This window comes from Balaenoptera musculus, chromosome 12, assembly GCF_009873245.2.
Source record: "Balaenoptera musculus isolate JJ_BM4_2016_0621 chromosome 12, mBalMus1.pri.v3, whole genome shotgun sequence".
Lineage (NCBI taxonomy): Eukaryota > Metazoa > Chordata > Mammalia > Artiodactyla > Balaenopteridae > Balaenoptera > Balaenoptera musculus.
The window spans coordinates 27803716-27827311 of record NC_045796.1 but is presented as its reverse complement, the minus strand read 5'-3'; positions in this window follow the sequence as shown (position 1 = coordinate 27827311).

Here is a 23596-nt window from a genome sequence, read left to right as displayed (position 1 = left end):
AGTATGTGCTCAGTAAATATATGTTGAATGGATAAACTATATAAAAAGAAAAAAAAAAAGAAAACCTAACCATTGATGGCTCAATACAAAACTCTACTATTCTGCAGGTAAAGGAGGGGGAGGGGGGACCCCTTAGGGCTAAAAGCCCTTATCCATTTTTTCAAAATACACAAAAATCTGATAGGAGTGCTTTGCAAGCTAGGATATTATCTTAAGCCTTTCTCTGCAATTCTATTGCAAATGCATTGAAAATGAAGTCACCTTTCAATCTGAGGTAGTATAACTGTGCTTTCAAATAACCTGAGGTAATAACAAAGGAGATAAGACACATTGGAACAAATCCTTTAATAAAAAGCAGTCCAGGCTTCCCTTGAATTAAGTCCATTTGATTTGTGATACTTGCTTTTACCAACCACCAAAATTAGAGGATCTTGAATTTAGATCATGTTTTATGTACTTCACTGTATTGTCTTATTTTACTTTCAAAACCTGAAATTCCACCATTACAGTTGCATTCTTTGCTCCATTCTCTTGTTTCCTGTTGAAAATACAAATAATGTGGAGAGAAACATACAGGGAAAATCAAGAGCCCATTTAACAAAAAGACATTGAATAAAAATAGAAAATTGTTCCAAGAAGAAATATAAATTGTAAACAAATGACTAATCTTATTAATAAGATAAATGCAGGCCTTCCCTGGTGGTCCAGTGTTAAAGAATCCGCCTTCCAATGCAGCGGATGCAGGTTCTATACCTGTAGGGGAACTAAGATTCCACATGCCTCCGGGCAGCTAAGCCCCCGCGCCACAACTACCGAGCTCGAGTGCTTCAAACTGCAGAACCCATGAGCTCTGGAGCCCTCGTGCTACAACTAGAGAGAAAACCTCCATTCCGCCACTATAGAGAAGCCCACGCACCACAACAGAGAGCCCACGCTGCAACGAAAGATCCTGCATGCCGCAACTAAACCCCGACACAGACAAAATAAATAAATGAATTAAAAGTAATTAGTAAATAAAAGGTCACTTAACAAAAATAAGATAAATGCACACAAAAGGAATACTGAAATATTTTACATCTAATAAATTAGTAAACTAATTTTAACTTATAAGTTATTGACAATTTACCGCAAATATATTTATAAAACTCTTTCCTTAGGGTTTTGGTTTTGGTTTGTTTTGTTTAAGATAATTGAAAGGGAGAACGGGAAAAGGCTTGATGTCTGAAAAGGACAAAGAAGATAGGAATGAAAATGGGGTTGGAAGGCTAGGCCACTAAGGCAAACTCCCTCATTCTACTAGTTTTGCTTGTTTTATTTCGTTTGTGTTTTTAGGCTGAACAATATCGGAACTGTTTTCTTATTTGGGGAAATTAAAGTTGAGGGGGGATTTGGAGTCCCTGTCTCCTCACTCCCTGAGAATAGTGACGTTGCTAACCCAACAATAGTAGTGAGAAGCAGACAAAAGAGGAAACGGGGCCAACAGAGGTTCCATTAAGACTGGGGGCGGGCTGGGGGGAAGGGGTTGGCTATCGTTTCTGCTGCCTCCTCTGTTCCTATCCTTCCCGAGGCTTTGCACTGATTCCTTTTTTTTTTTTCTTTAGTTGTGGTAAAATGTGCATTGTACTTTGAGCTAGCTGATGTCTTTCAGTAAATTTCTTTTCTGAGTGAGTTAACCAGAGTTGGTTTCTGTTGCTCACAAACAAGAATCCTCAATTGCATACTCTGAGTAGAGGCAGTTTCTGTTTATGAAGACATTTTCCCAAATGGTCTGGCAGTTTTCCCTATTTGTACTATTGAAATAAATGTTTCCCCTTGCCTAATCTATTTCAGTTCCTACTGGTGAACACAAGTTGACTGGGTTTTCCATCCCCCACTCTTTCTATCCTCTTTTGCCTACTAAGAATGTGAAAGTTTGTTGTTTTCCCCCAAGATTTAAAATTACAAAACTTATTTATTCAAGAATTATTGGGCTTCCCTGTTGGCGCAGTGGTTGAGAATCTGCCTGCTAATGCAGGGGACACGGGTTCGAGCCCTGGTCTGGGAAGATCCCACATGCCGCGGAGCAACTGGGCCCGTGAACCACAATTACTGAGCCTGCGCGTCTGGAGCCTGTGCTCCGCAACAAGAGAGGCCGCGATAGTGAGAGGCCCGTGCACCGCGATGAAGAGTGGCCCCCGCTCGCCGCAACTGGAGAAAGCCCTCGCACAGAAACGAAGATCCAACACAGCCAAAAATAAATAAAAAAAAAATAAATTAACTTAAAAGTGATTGTGAAAATTTACTAAGCTAATAAATAGTTAAAAAAAAAAAAAAGGGCTTCCCTGGTGGCGCAGTGGTTGAGAATCCACCTGCCAATTTAGGGGACACGGGTTCAAGCCCTGGTTTGGGAAGATCCCACATGCCGTGGAGCAACTGGGCCCGTGAGCCACAACTACTGAGCCTTCGAGCCACAACTACTGAAGCCCGTGCACCTAGAGCCAGTGCTCCACAACAAGAGAAGCCACCGCAATGAGAAGACCGCGCACCGCAATGAAGAGTAGCCCCCGCTCGCCACAACTGGAGAAAGCTCGCATGCAGCAATGAAGACCCAATGCAGCCAAAAATAAAAAATAAAAATAAAAAAAAAGAATTATGTATTACAGTATTGTTCCTTAATATTCATTTCTCCTTTCTGAAAAAAAATTAAAATATCAAAGTGCAACTGTTAACCATTGTTCCTAAGTCCCACCAAGATTAATGTGCATCTTTCTCACAAAGATTATTGCAACAAATGGAATATGTAATACTTTCAAAGTTTTCATTAGAAATCTTTGCCCCAAAATTATGCCAGCTGGCTATTTAATGTAACTACTAAAGAGCAGAGAGGAAAATCTACTTAAAATGTGGGAATGGAATTATGATTAGATTCGTCACCAAAAATCATTTCTCCCTTGAGAGAGGTTATAAGAGGAGCAGAGCATCTCTTTCTTTTAAAGCAGTTGTCTACACAACTGCAGACAAATATTTCTGTGTCTGTCCCCTAAAAGGTCTAAATTCTCAGTTCTACACACACAATTTAAAAAAAAATCAATTGACCTCACAAGCAGAGGGCTAAAACTACATAGACAGAGGGCTCAAAAAATATGGTGATATCCAAAAATGGTGAAATATTACATTGGGGGAGGGGGACAAAAACCCTTTGCTCTCCAGACTTCTTGGGGTGTTGAAATTTCACCCTCATTGCTTATGAGAACTAAAAATTAAGCCTGGTGTAGAGAAGGAGTCACCACAGATATTGACAGGCAGTACCATTTTTTTCTCAAAGTGTGATACAAGAATAACCTGGGTTGCTAATTTTAAAAATAGACCACTACACACACTTACTGAATTTCAGTTCACACTTACTAAGGCAGAATCTGTGAGGGCAGGCACACACATTGAAATCTGAGAACCACTGATTTACTGAGTACCTATAATAGTCCAGATATCATGGGAATAAGACATTGTTGCTACTTCTCTGTTGGAACTCAAAATCTAGAAGAAATAGGACATAACTCTCTAAACAAAGGAAACAAAAGGAACTTCATGGGAGAAGTGCCAGTGGTGAAAGAGGGAAGGCCTAGCTTTTAAAGAATTGGTGGGATTTCACCACATACTTATTCATTCATTCATTCATTCATCCATTCATTTAACACATGAAAATGAAGTATGTGCAGTGTACAGACACTGAGCCAGGTGCTTGGGACAGAGTGGTGATAAAGACTAACATTGACACTGCTCTCCAGGAGGCTGTCACTCTAATAAGTGGAACAGACAGAACACACGGAAACAGACATAATACAAGGTCTGATACTGGTAAGGAAGTGACAGAGAATATGAGAGGGAGACTTACTTTAGAGAGGATACTTCATTGGGAAAGTCCTCGTGAGGAGACAAGATTTAAGGGAAGAACTAAAAGATAAGGAGTAGGAAAAATAGGAGGAAGAATATTCCAGTTAGAGAAACTGACCTGTGCAAAATACCTGGAGCAGAAAAGATCTCCTTATGTTTCTGGAATGGAAAAAATGGTAGTGAGCATAATGAATCAGGAGGAAGGTGGTTCAGGATGAGGGTAAATAGATAAGGGCAGGTCATGCAAAGCCTATAAACTACATAAGTGGTTTGGATTTCATTCCAACTGCAGTAGAAAGTTATAGAAAGATTGTAATCAGAGGTATGACATGATTTATTTGAAAAAGATCATTCAAGCTGCTATCTCTGAGAAATGGATTGACAGTGGGCAGGGAGACCAGTTAGGAGGCTGTTTTAGTAGTTTAGGTGAGGTAACAATGATCATTGTGAGAAAAGGAAAATGTAAATAATTGTAAATCTATTTTGGAAACGGAAGGACAGATCTTTCTGCTTTATTGGATTAGGAGTTTAGAGAAAGAGGAATTAGTGTTGGTATCTAGGTTTTGGCCTTAATTAACTGGATTTTGATACCATTATAATAATTGGGAAGATTGGAGAGAATGATAGGGAAGGAAAGAATGAACAGGTTGGGAGAAAGAAAGGAAATTAGGAATTCCATTTTTAATATGTTAGGTTTGAGATGTCTGTGAAACATCCAAGTAGAAAGGCAAGATATGAAGTTGAATATGTGGGTCTATGGTTCAAAGGAGAATTCCAGCTTAGAGATAAAGCACAAAGATGATAGTTAAAATCATAGTATGACAGATATAGAGAGACAAGAGATGACCCAGGACTGAACCCCAAAGGATTTCAACCGTTATAGATTTGTTAAAAGAGGAGGAGGAACCAGTAAGGAGATTGAGAAAGAACAGCCAGGGAGGTACGAAATAAATGAAATCAAGTGTATTAGTTCTCTGCATAACAAAATTTAACAGCTTTAAACAACAGACACTATTTCACAGTGGCGTGGGTCAGGAATCTGGGAGGGGTTATCTGGATGGGTCTGGCTTAGGGTCTCTAATGAAGTTGCAGTCAAGCTGTCAGCTGAGACTGCAGTCGTTTGAAGTCTGGAGATTCACTCCATGATCACTCAGGTGGATGTAGGCAGGAGACCTCAGTTCCTCATCACATGGACCTCTCTATAGCATCCCTGAGTGTCCCCATACTATATCTGGCTTCCCCCACAGTTAATGATGGAAGAAAGGGGAGCTCAAGACAGAAGCTGCAGTGTTTTATGAGCTAATCTCAGAAGTGGCACACCATCACTCTACTGTATTTTATTGGTCACCCAGACCAATCCCTGGTACAGTGTGAATGTAGACTACACAAAGGTGTAAATACCAAGAGGTGGAGATCATTGGGGACCATCTAGGAGACTGACTACCAGACCAAGGGAAGCAAGTGCTTCAAGTGTGTGAGGTCAAAAAGACAAGGACAGAATATGCTTATGTGCAATCTTGTCTGCAGGAATTACTACATGAATGCAGTAACTACACCCCACTGAACTGAACTGGGTTGGAATACTGAAACATACAAACACCTCCAACACCTACCAGCTACTTCAACTCACACTCATCCTCCGTTCATGTTACAACTTTCCTTCTGATTTCAGATTACTCTCCTTCTACCACTTGACAACAACTCACAACCCTCCTGATTCCCATTTCTACAAGTAAACTTCAGGTATTTTTAAGATAAAATATTATTTTATTTTAGTATTTATGTATTTCTTAACCACTTAACATGTGTAAAAGTCTGCTACCATATTTGTTAGGTTCCTATTTTTTTTTCATGTGTAACTGATGAAGTTTTTGAGTATTATACCCCAAACCTATTTTTCCCAAAAGGCTGGTGGTTTTTATTGTGATTTTGCCTAGCACATTTATTTTTTTTAATTATTTTATTGTAGTATAATTGATTTACAATGTTGTGTTAGTTTCAGATGTACAGCAAAGTAATTCAGTTATACATATATATATGCGTTCTTTTTCAGATTCTTTTCCATTATAGGTTGTTGCAGGATATTGAATATAGTTCCCTGTGCTACACATTAGGTCCTTGTTGTTTATCTATTTTATAAATAGTAGTATGTATCTGTTAATCCCAAACTCCTAATTTATCCCTCCCCCTCTTCCCCTTTGGTAACCATAAGATTGTTTTCTATGCTGTGAGTCTGTTTCTGTTTTGTAATAAGTTCATTTGTGTCATATTTTAGATTCCACATGTAACTGATATTGTATGATATTTGTCTTTCTGTCTGACTTACTTCACTTAGTATGATAAACTCTAGGTCCATCTATGTTACAGCAAATGGCAATATTTCATTCTTTTTTATGGCTGAGTAATATTCTATTGTATATGTGCATATATATATATATATTCACACCACATCTGTATCCATTTATCTGTTGATGGACACTTAGGTTGCTTCTCTGTCTTGGCTATTGTAAATAGTGCTGCTATGAACGTTGGGGTGCACGTATCTCTTCTTGTTAGAGTTTTCGTCTTTTCCGGATATATTCACAGGAGTGGGATTTCTGGATCATATAGTAACTCTATTTTTAGTTTTTTAAGGAACCTCTATACTGTTCTCCATAGTGGCTGTATCAATTTACATTCCCACCAACAGTGCAGAAGGGTTCCCTTTTCTCCACACCCTCTCCAGCATTTGTTTGTAGACTTTCTGATGAAGGCCATTCTGACTGGTGTGATTGATTTGCGTTTCTCTGGTAATTAGCAATGTTGAGCATATTTTCATGTGCCTGTTGTCCATCTGTCTTTGGAGAAATGTCTGTTTTGGTCTTCTACCCATTTTTTGATTGGGTTATTAGGTTTTTTGATATTGAGTTGTCTGAGCTGTTTGTGTGTTTTGGAAATTAATCCTTTGTCAGCGGCATCATTTGTGAATATTTTCTCCCAGTCAGTCGGTAGGTTGTCTTTTCATTTTGTTTATGGTTTCCTTCGTTGTGCAAAATCATATAAGCTTGATTAGGTCCCATTTATTTATTTTTGCTTTTACTTCTTTTGCCTTGGGAGACTGACCTAAGAAAACAATGCTACGATTTATGTCAGAGCATGTTTTGCCTATGTTCTCTTCTAGGAGTTTTATGGTGTCATGTCTTATATTTAAGTCTTTAAGCCATTTTGAGTTTACTTTTGTGCATGGTGTGAGGGAGTATTCTAACTTCATTGATTTACATGCAGCTGTCCAGCTTTCCCAACACCACTTGCTAAAGACACTGTCTTTTCTCCATTGTATATTCTTGCCTCCTTTGTCGTAGATTAACTGACTATACGTGTGTGGGTTTATTTCTGGGCCCTAGCACATGAATTCTTATGAACACGTATGTTTCATTACAGCAGAACTGACTGTATATAGTCCCGGTTTTAACAATAAGGAAATTGAAGCTTGGAGAAGTAGAGTATCTTGCCAAAAGTCACATGAAAACTAAGATTTTATCAAATGTCCATCTGTCTCTAAAGACCACCTTCTTTCCACAGCAGTATTTAACCACATAAACACTTATAATAGAGGTAATATTAGATCAACCTGACCTCGTGTTGTTCCTCTTATATGCAACTTGGTTAATAGTTCCCATATGTCTTATTCTAGGTAACAGGATATATCAATATATTCTAGCATGTGTACATATACATATATATTTATTTATCTGAACACTTCTCTTATTACCCCAAAATAAAGAAATTTAGAAAGTTCACAGTGTCCAAGTAATGATTAAATTGTCTTGATAGATGAATGATGCACGATATAATTCTACCTTAAGTAATTTAATTTTAAGTATTAGTGTTTTCTGTCATTTCAAATTTCTTTTTTCATTTATGCAATTAAGGCGCAAGGTAAGTAATAATATTACCATTCTCCCTGCTGTACTGTGCTTTCTCAGCAATGACAGTGTTGGGAATATCCAGCTCTAGCTCTTACCTGGACCACTCATCTCATATACCACAACACTACTGACGTTAAGGAAGGCTAAGTAGTCCCCAGATCTGGGCCACAATGATGTGCTGCGCGAGGGTGTACAAAAGGATAGATGTGAAATGGAAATCTATGGGGGGGGTTTCAGGTCAGTGTATTTATAAATGCTGTAAGAAAAGACACGAGAGGTAACAAAATGAGCAGAATTGTCAATTCACTGGTCCAAGGGGACTATATGGTAATGATATCCTCATTCAAGCCTAGACAGCTCAAGGGTGAATTTAGTGTGCACATTAACTGGAAATTAAATGTTTAAAGCATTAAAAAAATGAGGCACTAAGGGTATACACAATGGAATGACAGGTGTGGGAAAGAAAGCAGAATTAAATAATCTCTCTGAGAGGATGGCTCAGTTATAAATATATGAATTACCTGCATGGAAGACATATGCCCTCCAATTTTCCAGAGATAAGCAATTGTGTCAATGCCAAAAAATGATAGAATTTTGAAAAGTAGATGAAATCAGCTAGATGAATCAGGATGCCATATTTTAGTCTGTTACTCAACACATTCTTCATCGAGACAGAAAATAAATTATCAGTGCCATACCTGAATCCTCTATTCCGCCAAACCTTAGGTTATGCTTTGTTTATGAAAATGTCTGACTCTTGCCCCATGAAACTGAGGATTTAAAGAGCAAATGTAAGGAAGGGGAATAAATCTTCATCTAGGCTTTAAAGTTACTGGGAGTCTTGAGATAAAACCAGGTCACATAAGCAAAATTCTGGCCATCTTTGTAGATGGCTTGTCTTTCCAGTGTAAGTTATATGATCTTATACAGGCTCATAATAATTTTACCTTGAATATTACCTTAGATGTTCTACAAGCATTACCAGAGACCCAATAGTTTAACTCTCCATCCTGTAGCCATTCATAAAGAAAACTGCATTAGAATTTTATAATGAACTAGTTATATAATGAGAATGTACATATATAATCATTCTGTAACACAAAATTTTTTCTTTTTTTCAATGTAACACAAAATTTTTTCTTTTTTTTTAATGGAAAAGACAAGGACTTCCCTTAACTACTTTATCTTATTTCTAATATTATGAGTCTCATGTTCAATAAATATTTATTTACCACAAGAACCAAAATGTTACACTTTGTTCTATAAAATAATTGTTTGTAGTATACTTCACCAAATCTAAAAAGCCAGTTGTTAAGATGCACTATTATTTTCGTACCAGTAAGAAAGAAAAATATCCTGCACATGAATAGTGTTGCTTACTTATAGTATGCGTCTCAGTTTTAGAGTTGTTAAAATGTGCAAAAAAGTACATCTTAAAATAATGAAATATGGTTTTTGATTATATCATAAAGTCAGTTTAATTGTTAGTATCCATAACTACAGCGATTACAGATAGAGCATTCTCATAACAAATTTATCATGAGTTTACCTCAATTTATATATTTCTTTGACTTAGAACGAGTTTTCCACGTAAGTTAAAGTATAAAGAACCTTCCAATTAGTTCATAATTTACTAAACGCTATTTAAAGAAGAAGACGAGAGAAAGAAGTGAGCCAAGGAGAAAGTGCCTGAACTGTGGAAACAAATGGCAAAAGTGACTAAGTCCATCTTAAAACAGAGTAACCGGAAAGTTATCAACTCATTCCACACTTCGGAAGTGGTAAGAAGTAAACAGCAAGAAATTAAAAAGCTACAAAATTAAGAAAACTGATCTTATTAAAATGACTGGGAAAAAAAGTCTCTTAAGCCAAAGAAACAATTGGGGAAGTTACTTTAAAATATTTGAAGAAATATAGTTAAGTGGTTAGCTTTCCTTTGCTTCTCTAGAAAAGTGAAAAGGTGTCAATTTGAACAGCAAATAGAGTTATCCTTAGCATTAAGGATTGGGGATGGATTGGTGAAAATGGAGGTAAAAGGGAATGATATCTATTAAATAACTACTTTGTGCCACATTCCATGTTAGTAATTTTATTCAATATTCACAAACAATCCTCAAAGAAATATATTCTCAAGCTCCATTTTATTGATGAGGAAACCAACATTTTTCAGTTTGACTCAAAGCCTATGTTCTTTCTACAACTTTTTGGTTGAGCATTTGCCATACTGGAATGGGAGATTGTAATCTCCATCCTTCCAGATGTGTTTGAGATAAGGTCAGAAAACACTGTTGGGTAGTATTTTGTGAGCAGTTATGCTTGGAAGCAGTCTGAATGGATGTCTTTCAAATTACTAAGCAGCTCTAACCTTTTGGAAAACTGCAGAGACAATTGTGTCTGTATTTGAGTAGTTTAAGAGAAATATCCGTTGAGCCCAAAAGACCTGGTTTTTTCCCTTGTAGTTGAAGTTCATTTGCTCACTTATCATTTTGTTTGAAAATGGCTTATCTCTGAAGGCGAGGTTAGTATTTGTAAGTTGTTAGATAGGGGTTTCGTCATGTTTGTTTTACCCTTTTCCTCTTCAACATCCTGATGTAATAAACTGGAGCAATAGTATGAACTTAGCTTTAAAAAGGCAAAGGTTTTATGGTTGCTCAACTGTAAAATTACATCTTAAAAAAGTACATTTGTGGAAACAAACACAAAAGTGAATAAGTCCACCTTAAAACGGAGTAACCAGAAAGTTATCAACTTGTTGCACACCTGGGAAATGGTAAGAAGTAAACAACAAGAAATTTAAAAGCTAAAAAATTAAGAAAACTGATCTTATTTTGCTATAACTTCTCAGGAAAACAATCACTAAACTTCAGAGCAAAAATAATATCGCCTTGATCCCAGTGAAAATCACAAAGAAATAAAAGACAATAATAACAAAGCATTTTGGAAAACTGTACAAAGACAAGATTGTCTCTTTCATCTATTAGTTAATCCAAGTGAAGATTACAATAAAAATCCGTAAAAAAAACTCTGATTTAAGAAGTTATATGTATATTTGTACAGAAATAGGCAAGAAGAATAAAGCTCAAAATGATACTGTAATTCTATTTGGATGCCCACATTATAGGTAATTTTTTTTTTTTTTTTTAAATAAATTTATTTATTTATTTATTTTAGCTGTGTTGGGTCTTCATCTCTGCGCGAGGGCCCTCTCTAGCTGCGGCAAGCGGGGGTCACTCTTCATCGCGGTGTGCGGGCCTCTCTTGTTGCGGAGCACAGGCTCCAGACGTGCAGGCTCAGCAGTTGTGGCTCACGGGCCCAGTCGCTCCCCGGCATGTGGGATCTTCCCAGACCAGGGCTCGAACCCGCGCCCCCCGCACCGGCAGGCAGACCCCCAACCACTGCGCCACCAGGGAAGCCCTATAGGTAATTTTTAAACAATTTTCTTCCTTTGCTTTTCTGTATATTCTAACATTTCTACAATAAGCATTACTTTTATAATACAAAAAATTTTTTTATTTTAAATGATTTACTTTTACTTGAATTGTGTAAGATAATGAGGAACTAAGAACTAAGAAAAGATTTTTTTGTATGCGGTTCTTATAAATCAGGGCCAAAACTATACTTTAATAGAGAAAAATAAAATATTTGTTAGTAAATCACCGTTTTGATAAACCTAACTCAAAATTACTGCTAGGGGGATATTTGCTTCCAGAGAGAAACGTTGAGTTTGTTTCTTTTTCTCTATGCCCTATAGTGCTTTTTTTGCTTAATGAATCTTTTTTTTTTTTTAATGAACTTTTTCCCCCATTTATTTCTAGTATCTTTTTTTTTTTTAATATTTATTTATTTCATTTTTGGCTGCATCAGGTCTTAGTTGTGGCATGCAGACTCTCTAGTTGTGACACACAGGCTCAGTAGTTGTGGTGTGCGGGCTTAGTTGCCCTGCGGCATGTGGGATCTTAGTTCTCCAACCAGGGATCGAACGCATGTCCCCTGCATTGGAAGGCGGATTCTTAACTGCTGGACCACCAGGGAAGTCCCAGCTTAATGAATCTTCTCGAACAATGAAGGGGAGTACTACATTTCAGTGAGAAAACTATAAATGTTATATTGTTTGCTTCCATTTAAAAGGAATCTTTATACTGAATTCCAACCAACCGTGATATATATGCCTAAAAATGGCTTGATCTTTTGCAAAACAATTATTTTCAAAATTCATTTTGTGATACTAGGATCTGGCTAGTTAGGTTAAAAGCTAACACCACTGCCTCGTTTTTTAATTCAGTTTTAGAAAGGATTGTAAAAGTATGGACCTGACTTTGTTTTTCTAGTGGTGTGCCATTATTTTTTTTTTATGTCCATGACAAAACAAAAATAATACCAAAAAAAACATTAACATTGTACTGTAACTAGGTTAATTTCTGCCAACACAAACCCATCCAGTAGCTTTGCCTAGACACATTCAGTCTCCATTACTTATTCCAGGGGGATATTTCTGTCAATGGCGTATGGGATGATTTGTTGCCTCTTTGATGAGATGCTCATTGTTTGAAAACAAGTTCATCAACATGCTTAAATATCATTTAGGAGCAAGAGCCATAAAAATATTTATCATTACTGGTCATTTACAATTTATTCATAAGGATCCAGCTGGCAACCATCTGGTGTATAAAACTGAAAACTGGAGGAAAATAATAGAGTAAAAGTCACTGGAAAAATATAATTTAGTCTCCACATGTCTTTGGTACATACTAAGTTAGTGAACTAGATGTTAGTGGAATAAGATGAATGCTCTACAGTAGAGATACATGTGTGGAATTTAACACAAAGGTAAGTTGAAATTTTACTCAAAAGTGTATGTTGAAGGACAAAATAGAGAAAGTAGTAGTAATATTGTAATTAATTGGCAAATGTACTAGGGAGTCTAGGGTAGGCTGTAGTAAGAAATAGACTCTAAAATATACAACTGCTCATGTGCAATAGAGGCTTTTTCTCTCTCAACAGTTCAAGACAATTGTGTTAGGTTGGTAAATGTTTCCTCAAGCAGTGATTCAGAGCCCTAAGCTATCTGTGGCTCCCCAGCCCCATAGGGCCCATGGATAGGATTCCAGAGTCCACCAAAGGATTCATGGGTAGAATTCAGGGCTGCCAGTATACTTGTACGGGAAAAATTACATCCTGTTAACTTTGACCCAAGATTTATCATTTCCTTTAATTATGAATGTAGGCAAAAACTACAGAAGTATTTGCAGTACTTGCCCCTTTGTAGCAAACAAAAATCACAGATTTATTTTTTTTTATCATCACTGTGGTTGCCAAGCTTTCAAAGAATCATTTATACTCAGCGCTCTTTCAAAGTTGCAGTGATTATTAGACCTGCCTCTAGATCTTGTATTTTAATACAAAACAAAGACAAAAACAAAAAACTCATTGTGGTAGGCAGCTTTAGGATGGCCCCCAGCTTCCCGGCACTCATGCCTTTGTGTAATCCTCCTCCAATGAATAGAGTTTGGCAAAAGTGATTCGATGTCATTTCTGAGATTAGGCTATAACAATTCAATGGATTCTGTGCCCTCTCTCAGAGCACTTGCTCTGGGGGAGGTCATGCTGCCATGACATGAGGCAACTCTATGGAGAGGTCAGTGTGACAAAGGACTGAAGCCGGCCAGCAGCCGCTTGAGCAAGCTTGACAGTGGATCTTTCCCCAGTCAGGCTTCCAGATGATTGTGTTCCTAGTTGTCACCCTGAATGTAGCCTTTTGAAAGACTCTGGACCAGAAGCTGCTCCTGACCCACAGAAACCATGAAGAAAACGTTTTAAGCTGCTAAGTTTTAGGGTAATTTGTTATATAGCAATAGATAACGAGTATACACAGATTATCATATCACTGATTTTCTAAATATTCTGATAATTGTATTCACTATAATTTGTTTCCTTTATAATTCTAGTATTGTATACATTTAAAAAACATTCTGTGACGGGATCCAGAGGCTTCTAAAGTGTGCCAAAGGAATCCATGGTACAATAAAGATTACAAGCCTCCTTGTTGCCCTGTGCCAACTGTCAAAAGGAAAAAAGAGTATGGAGGAGTATACTCTTTTATATTGGCCTAGAAGAAGACATCATTTCTGATCACATTTTATTGGTGTGAACTAGTCACGTGACCACCACTTGATACAGCGGGGGCTGAGATATGTAATCCTTGCTGAACAGCCATTTGCTAGCCATTGCTCCATATAAGGGGAGGATATATATATACACATATATATATTTATATTTATATTTTGACCACACCATGCGGCATGTGGGATCTTAGTTCCCTGACCAGGGATCGAACCTGTGCCCTCTGCATTGGGAGCGTGGAGTCTTAACCACTGGACTGCCAGGGAAGTCCCAAGGGGAGGATATATTTTAATGGATAGTGCCAGAGCAAATGCCCAAAATATTAAGATAAGGAATGAAAATAATATCTACTAGAATAGAATCTTAAAGCTCATTTGAAAAATAAACACAGAGTCAAATGAAAGAAGCAGATGATAATGACATAAACCATTTTCTGTAAAGTGATTTTTATTCCAAGTGATAAGACATCTATAAATCTGAAGATGTGGAGAACTGATTTGGGTCCAGCATCTAGATCAGAAAATCAGACATCAAATTCTTCTTTAGTGTACCTTAAGAATAAATTTGTGAGGTTATGAACACAGAATCTTAATTTTTCTGCAGTAACTGAACAAGGAATGGGATAGAATCATTGGTGTTTCATTCATTCAATAAACATTTGCTGAAGGCCTACTATGTAACAGAGACTATAGGAATTACTGGGGAAAATGAGATTACCAAAACTGAGACAAGACCCAGAGACCCTAGGATGAGGGAAATGGCTCAGCCAAGTATTGATAAATCCATAATGTTCTTTGCTCAGTACTGTGACATACATAACCACAGGGTGCTAAAAGCGACGTGCTGACAGCAAAATAATTCATAATTACTTGTTTCATTTCAACATGCCTTGAGCTAAAAAGATCAAATTAAATTGGAATGTCAAGCTCCAGTTGTTAAATAGGGTAAGATTCCTCTGGGGATAATTTATCGGGCCTTCCCAGGATCCCTGAATCCACAATGTAAAGCTGTCCATCAGTGTTCACAGAAAAGAGTTCAATCCTCTGCTGATGGGGGCATGGCAAGAAAGAATTCTTGGCGGTCCACCATGGGGTTCCACACACGAAGTGTTCATGTGAAAAAATTAGTAATCTTATGTACCCTCCAACATTTACAAGCTGACCGATGACTAATAAATGACTCCTGGAGAAAAATCTGGGCACAGGGAAGCTGGGCTGCCAATAGCTCATCGATATCTTTGAGATTAGGCAAATCTACTCTTTCTTAGGACCGTGGCAGCCCCATGCTCAGATATATGCCTCGATGAGCGGAAGAACAGAGTGCAGGCTGGATCTCAGTCCCCTTTGACCCTCAGCTGCACAGTCTGATGCAGACAGTAACCTATGTAACCAACAGTCATAGGCAGAGACCCTGCAGGAAGTTCCTCAGAGAAACAGCCCCTCTCCCTACTATGCTCTTCCTTCTGAACGTCTCTCACTTTGTGACCCTCCCCTTAACACTTTGGAGATTTTAGCACCATGTCTATTCTCTCTACTTAGCTGACAGGATTACACAAGAATTACACTCAGTTTTATAATGTTGAATATTCATTCAACAAATATTTATTTATTGATCAACTGTTCCTTGGGTGAAGAAGTGAAGTATTATACATTTATGACAAATAATGATAGGAAATGAATTATCTCTTCAAACACAAGTAACTTCACATCAAGTAAAGAAATAGAAATGAAGAAAACAATAGCAAAGATCAATAAAACTAAAAGCTGGTTCTTTGAGAAGATAAACAAAATGGATAAACCCTTAGCCAGACTCATCACATGTTCTTAATAGAAGAAACACAAAGGCTATAATACAGTATTTTGAAGAACATCAAGTTTTTAGAGCTTCTAGAATTTTGCAGCTAGGAAGAATTCAAGTCCTAAAACAATGCAAGGTAATAAAACATACTTCATACTGACTGAAAAAGTTTGGTCTTGGACCTTGTTTCGTGTGGGTAAGATTCCCCAGTTATTAAGCCATTGATGTCTGTGTCGCTGTTTCTGGGCTCTTTCTTCGGTCTTGAGGTTGGGCAACTACAAGGCTTGGGCCTGGGGGATGCAACCCAACAATTGGAGAGCCAGCCAAGAGGCCGAGGAGACTCCTGGGAACGCCGAGATGCCAGGAAACAAGGACGGGGAACAGAAAGTTGCGGCAGTGGTCCCAAGGTGGCCATCCCCTAGCAAGTGGTGCCCTGTGGCAGCTGCCTACTAGGAGAGATGTCTTTCTCTTCCATCATACTGATGATATCCTGTTAACCTAGGTCTTTCCAGTTTAAAAGTAGCAGCCCCACGCTCATGGTTCATCTGATTGCACAGAGATGGCTGAATACAGACAAAACTTAAGGACCTGAATTAGCTACAAAAGACAAGCATTCCCCCGACCCATCACCCCTAAACAATTACAGACCCAGACTTTAGGGACATTAACTCAAGAGCAGGCTTGTGAATTGGACTTGCTCAGTTACCCAGGAGGGCTGGGTTGGGGCCTGTAGCAACGGCAAAATAATAAGAGTACCTTGGGCTTCTGGCTTTAGCTGTGGAAGGGGGCAGAGCAGTGACATACCGTGATAGCTGTTGTTCCCTGTGCTGTCTACACTGCGTTAAAACAGGTGGAAGATATTACAAAAGGTCTACCCGACTCCCCAAGCAGCGCAAAAAAACCCCACACTGTTTGGGGTCTAGAACAGCTGTGTGTGACATAAGGACCCCCAAGACTGTAAGGGTTGTGCAGGATATGTAGGGGTGGAGTGTAGGATCAGGCCACACAAGATGGCTGTTCTCATGCTCTTTGAGGCCCTGCTCGACCCAATTCCTGCTTCACCTATGTTCTATTCACATGAATGTGTTTGCCCTGTAGGCCGGAATGGCTCCAACTGCTAGTTTATTAAAGGGAAATACCTACCCTTGTGATGGTCATTAACCCCAGGAGCGATGAGGGACATGCCCCAGCTGCTGGTTTCCCTGGTAGCTGATAAGCCAACCTGATTTCAATTCCCCCTATAAATTGTAGCCTCCTTCTCCCCCTCAGATAGCGAAGATTGCTCCCATGTCTTGCCCACCGTCTGCCACACACGGCGGGGTGTTGCTCCAAGACCTGCTTAAGGTATGTAAGATCTCCCATCTATTAAGCCATCGATGTCTCTGTCCCTGTCTTTGGGTTCTTCCTTCGGTCTTGAGCTGGGCAACTACAGGGCTTGCAGGCTTTCGGGGTGTAGCCCAACATACATATACTGCTATACCCACAAGTTGATCCCTGCATTTTTACCAAAATACAATATCTACTTCTCCTTGCCTTTGCTACTACCTTAGCTTCTCTTTGAAACTGCATTTGTTTACTTTCCAAAAAGATTTTTTTCTACTCCTTTGCCTCCTTCCAACAATGGTGCTGCCTTTTTGGCATCTTTCCTTCAATTGATGGTTTCTTACTACTCATACTAGGTGCTCATCTTGGTGCCCATCTCCAGCTGGCTCACCCACTTTCCTCATCCCCAGCCACTGACAATCAAAATATTTGAAAAAGCAGTGGCCTGTGGCACCAACTAGCCATAATATAGATCTGTAAGTCCTCCCCACCCCCACCTTGGAAATCAAGTCTTGTGGATCAGCCTACCTGAGGTACCCATAAGCATGATTTCATACACGTGTGTCCACACACACATTTACATAGTCTGCTTTCTTTTTCTTTGAGACCAAACTTTTTCAGTCAGTATGAAGTATGTTTTATTACCTTTCATTTTTTTAGGACTTGAATTCTTCCTAGCTGGAAAATTCTAGAAGTTCTAAAAACTTGACATTCTTCAAAATACTATATTATAAACTTTGTGTTTCTTCTATTAAGAATATGTGATGAGTCTGGCTAAGGGTTTATCAGTTTTGTTTACCTTCTCAAAGAACCAGCTTTTAGTTTTTTGGTTTTTTGTTTTTTAAAATTTATTTTATTTATTTATTTTTGGCTGTGTTGGGTCTTTGTTGCGGTGCATGGGCTTCTCACTGAGGTGGCTTCTCTTGTTGTGGAGCACAGGCTCTAGGCACGCGGGCTTCAGTAGTTGTGGCACACAGGCTTAGTTGCTCTGTGGCATGTGGGATCTTCCCAGACCAGGGCTCGAACCCATGTTCCCTGCATTGGCCGGTGGATTCTTAACCACTGAGCCACCAGGGAAGCCCCAGCTTTTAGTTTTATTGATCTTTGCTATTGTTTTCTTTGTTTCTATTTCATTTATTTCTGCTCTGATCTTTATGATTTCTTTCCTTCTACTGATTTTGGGTTTTCTTTGTTCTTCTTTCTCTAGTTATTTTAAGTGTAGGGTTAGATTGTTTATTTGAGATTGAATTGTTATAAACTTCCCTCTTAGAACTGCTTTTGCTGCATCCCCTAGGCTTTGGGTTGTCATGTTTTCGTTGTCATTTGTTTCTATGTATTTTTTTATTTCTTCTTTGATTTCTTCAGTGATCTCTTGGTTATTTAGTAGCACACTGTTTAGCCTCCATGTATTTGTGTTTTTTACAGTTTTTTTTCCAGTAATTGATTTCCAATCTCATAGCATTGTGGTCAGAAAAGATGCCTGATACAATTTCAATTTTCTTAAATTTTCCAAGGCTTGATTTGTGACCCAAGATATGATCTATCCTGGAGAATGTTCCATGTGCACTTGAGAAGAAAGTGTATTCTGCCACTTTTAGGTGGAATGTTCTATAAATAGCAATTAGATCTATCTGGTCTATTGTGTTATTTAAAGCTTGTGTTTCCTTATTTATTTTCTGTTTGGATGATCTGTCTATTGGTGTAAGTGGGGTGTTAAAGTCCCCTACTATTACTGTGTTACTGTCAATTTCTCCTTTCACGGTTGTTAGCATTTGTCTTATGTATTGAGGTGCTCCTATGTTGGGTGAATAAACATTTATAATTGTTATATCTTCTTCTAAACCCTTAGCCAGACTCATCAAGGAATAAAAGGGAGAGGACGCAAATCAATAAAATTAGAAATGAAAAAGGAGAAATCACAACTGACACTGTAGAAATACAGAGGATTATAAGAGACTGCTACAAACAACTATACGCCAGTAAAATGGACACCCACGAAGAAATGGACAAATTCTTGGAAAGGTAAAATTTTCCAAGACTGAACCAGGAAGAATTAGAAAATATAAACAGACCTATCACAAGTAATGAAATTGAAACCATAATTAAAAATCTTCCAACAAACAAAAGTCCAGGACCAGATGGCTTCACAGGTGAATTCTATCAAACATTTAGAGAAGAGCTAACACCCATCCTTCTCAAGCTCTTCAAAAAATTGCAGAGGGAAAAACACACCCAAATTCATTCTATGAGGCCACCATCACCCTGATACCAAAACCAGAAAAAGATATCACAAAAAAAAATTATGGACCAATATCACTGATGAACATAGATGCAGAAATCCTCAACAAAACACTAGCAAACAGAATCCAGTAGCACATTAAAAGGATCAAACCCCATGATCAAGTGGGATTTATCCCAGGGATGCAAGGATTCTTCAGTATACGTAAATCAATCAATGTGATACACCACATTAACAAATAAAGGAATAAAAACCATATGATCATCTCAATAGATGCAGAAAAAGCTTTTGACAAAATTCAACACCCATTTATGATAAAAACTCTCCAGAAAATGGGCATGGGGGAACCTACCTCAACACAATAGAGGCCATATATGACAAACCCACATCAAGCATCATACTCAATGGTGAAAAACTGAAAGCATTTCCACTAAGATCAGGAACAAGACAAGGATGTCCACTCTCGCCACTCTTATTCAACATAGTTTTGGAAAACCTAGCCACAGCAATCAGAGAAGAAAAAGAAATAAAAGGAATCCAAATTGGAAAAGAAGAAGTAAAACTGTCACTGTTTGCAGATGACATGATACTATACATAGAAAATCCTAAAGATGCCACCAGAGAACTACTAAAACTAATCAGTGAATTTGGTAAGGTTGCAGGATACAAGATTAATGTACAGAAATATCTGGCATTCCTATACACCAACAACAAAAATTCAGAAAGAGAAATTAAGGAAACCCTCCCATTTACCGTTGCAACAAAAAGAATAAAATACCTAGGAATAAACCTGCCTAAGGAGGTGAGAAACTTGTACTCAGAAAACTATAAAACACTGATGAAAGAAATCAAAGATGACATAAAAAGATGGAGAAATACACCATGTTCTTGGATTGGAAGAATCAATACTGTGAAAATGACTATACTACCCAAAGCAATCTACATATTCAATGCAATCACTATCAAACTACCAATGGCATTTTTCACAGAACTAGAACAAAAAATTTCACAATTTGTATGGAAGCACAAAAGACCCCGAATAGCCAAAGTGGTCTTGAGAAAGAAAAATGGAGTTGGAGGAATCAGGCTCCCAGACTTCAGGCTATACTACAAAACTACAGTAATCAAGACAGTATGGTACTGGCACAAAAACAGAAATATAGATCAATGGAACAGGGTAGAAAGCCCAGAGATAAACCCACACACATATGGTCACCTTATTTTTGAAAAGGGAAGCAAGAATATGCATTGGAGAAAAGACAGCCTCTTCAATAAGTGGTGCTGGGAAAACTGGACAGCTACATGTAAAAGAATGAAATTAGAACACTCTCTAACACCATACACAAAAATAAACTCAAAATGGATTAAAGACCTAAATGTAAGGCCAGACACTATCAAACTCTTAGAGGAAAACATAGGAAGAACACTCTATGACATAAATCACAACAAGATCCTTTCTGACCCACCTCCTAGAGTAATGGAAATAAAAACAAAAATAAACAAATGGGACCTAGTGAAACTTAAAAGCTTTTGCACAGCAAAGGAGACCATAAACAAAACGAAAAGACAACCCTCAGAATGGGAGAAAATAGTTGCAAATGAAGCAACTGACAAAGGATTAATCTCCAAGATTTACAAGCAGCTCGTGCAGCTCAATATCGAAAAAACAAACAACCCAATCCAAAAATGGGCAGAAGACCTAAATAGACATTTCTCCCAAGAAGATATAGATTGTCAACAAACACATGAAAGGATACTCAACATCACTAATCATTAGAGAAATGCAAATCAAAACTACAATGAGGTATCACCTCACACTGGTCAGAATGGCCATCATCAAAAAATCTACAAACAATAAATGCTGGAGAGGGTGTGGAGAAAAGGGAACCCTCTTGCACTGTTGGTGGGAATGTAAACTGATACAGCCACTATGGAGAACAGTATGGAGGTTCCTTAAAAAACTAAAAATAGAACTACCATACGACCCAGCAATCCCACTGCTGGGCATATACCCTGAGAAAACCATAATTCAAAAAGAGTCATGTACCACAATGTTCATTGCAGCTCTATTTACAATAACCAGGACATGGAAGCAACCTAAGTGTCCGTTGACAGATGAATGGCTAAAGAAGATGTGGCACATATATACAGTGGAATATTACTCAGCCATAAAAAGAAATGAAATTGAGTTATTTGTAGTGAGGTAGATGGACCTAGAGACTGTCATACAGAGTGAAGTAAGTCAGAAAGAGAAAAGCAAATACCGTATGCTAACACATATATATGGAATCTAAAAAAAAAAAAAAGGTTTTGATGAGCCTAGGGGCAGGACAGGAATAAAGACGCAGACATAGAGAATGGACTTGAGGACACGGGGAGGGGGAAGGGTAAGCTGGGACGAAGTGAGAGAGTGGCATAGACATATATACACCATCAAATGTAAACTAGATAGCTAGCAGGAAGCAGCCGCATAGCACAGGGAGATCAGCTCGGTGCTTTGTGACCACCTAGAGGGGTGGGATAGGGAGGGTGGGAGGGAGACGCAAGAGGGAGGAGATATGGGGATATGTGTATATGTACAGCTGATTCACTTTGTTATAAAGCAGAAACTAACACACCATTGTAAAGCAATTATACTCCAATAAAGATGTTAAAAATAAATAAATAAATAAATAAAAGCTGGTAAGGACTCTAAAGATAACCTGTTCCAGAGTCATCATCTTGCTTATAGAAAAACTAAGCCCTGGAAGCTTTAAGTGACTTGTTCCAGATCACAAATCAAAGCTAAAAAGTGTTCATCCACTTTTCTATCATATTGAGTTGTCTCAAATTAAGAGAGATTGCCTACCTTAGAATTCAGTGCTTGGAATGTATAAAGCCTCACTTCCATTGGCTTTATATCTTTGGTCTAGCTCAAAGGTATTTCCAAATATTTCAGGAGTAATTTATTGTGTAGGTAACCTGTAATTTCCCAAATTACTTGGTTGATGCAGTATTAATACTATCTTCATAGATACAATGTATAGGATTTTAGGATCAACTGTTTGAAATTAAGAGAAGTCAATCAATAATTCTTTTGTTTATTCCAATAGTATAATGATGGAACTGAAATAACTACCTGGCTATTTTAGAAATTATATACTTATAGCATGCTTTTTTGTTTGTTTGTTTCTTTAGCTAGCTTTAACTTTAATTTAGCTGGTATTAACTCTAGTGACCTTTTCTACTTTATCTCCTTTATCTTTCATTCTTTCTATTTATCTATGTATCTACCTTTTATTATTGCTGTTGTTTTTGTTGTTATATTTACTAAAGAGATTTTGCGGTTTAAAAAAAAGAGATTTATTTTTTCATCGTGTAATTGTATTTTTTTTAATAAATTTATTTTATTTTATTTACTTTTGGCTGTGTTGGGTCTTCGTTGCTTCACGCAGGCTTTCTCGCTTTCTCTAGTTGTGGCAAGCAGGGGCTGCTCTTCGTTGCTGTGAGCGGGCTTCTCATTGCATTGGCTTCACTTGTTGCAGAGCATGGCCTCTAGGCGCGTGGGCTTCGGTAGTTGTGGCTCGCGGGCTCTAGAGCGCAGGCTCAGTAGTTGTGGCACACAGGCTTAGTTTCTCCGCGGCATGTGAGGTCTTCGCGGACCAGGGCTCGAACCCAGGTCCCTTGCATTGGCAGGCAGATTCTTAACCACTGTGCCACCAGGGAAGCCCATCATCATGTAATTCTAAAGTTAAATTTTGCCATTCAGACTTATGAGGTTGATGATGTGTGAATTTGGACTTGTTGGTTATAATCATAGTGGTGATAGTGCTGCTGCTGATGTGTGTCCAAAACATTTTGTAATAATGATATTAATAATAAAGAAATGGCATTTGTTGAGTGTTTATTATGCAAAAAAAAAAAAGAACAAACAAGAGAACTATAAATACATTGCTCCCATCCTACCGATAAGAAGATGGATAAACTACAAAACATTTAAAGCCTACCAGAGCTAAGGTTGAAAACCTAATGAATTCAAATTCAAAAAGTGAAAGTCCCTCCTAGGAGAGAAAAGTCCTAACAACTGCTTTCATCTTTGGCAGGGCTGTGAACAGGACAGGGAGGAGGAAGCTTCCACAGATGCAGGTAAGGAGAAAACAGCTGAACTTATAATGAAATTTACCTGTGGGTGACATGGCCTCTTTATATCCCTGGGAGACACAACTCTCTTTCATGGGATTTCATGCAGTACTCATGAGGGACTGGGGGCAAAACAGAACTGAATGATACACTGGCTGAGGCACACGTCCCTGGGGCCTGTGGAAATCTGAGGGCAAAACCAGAGAATAACATAAACTCA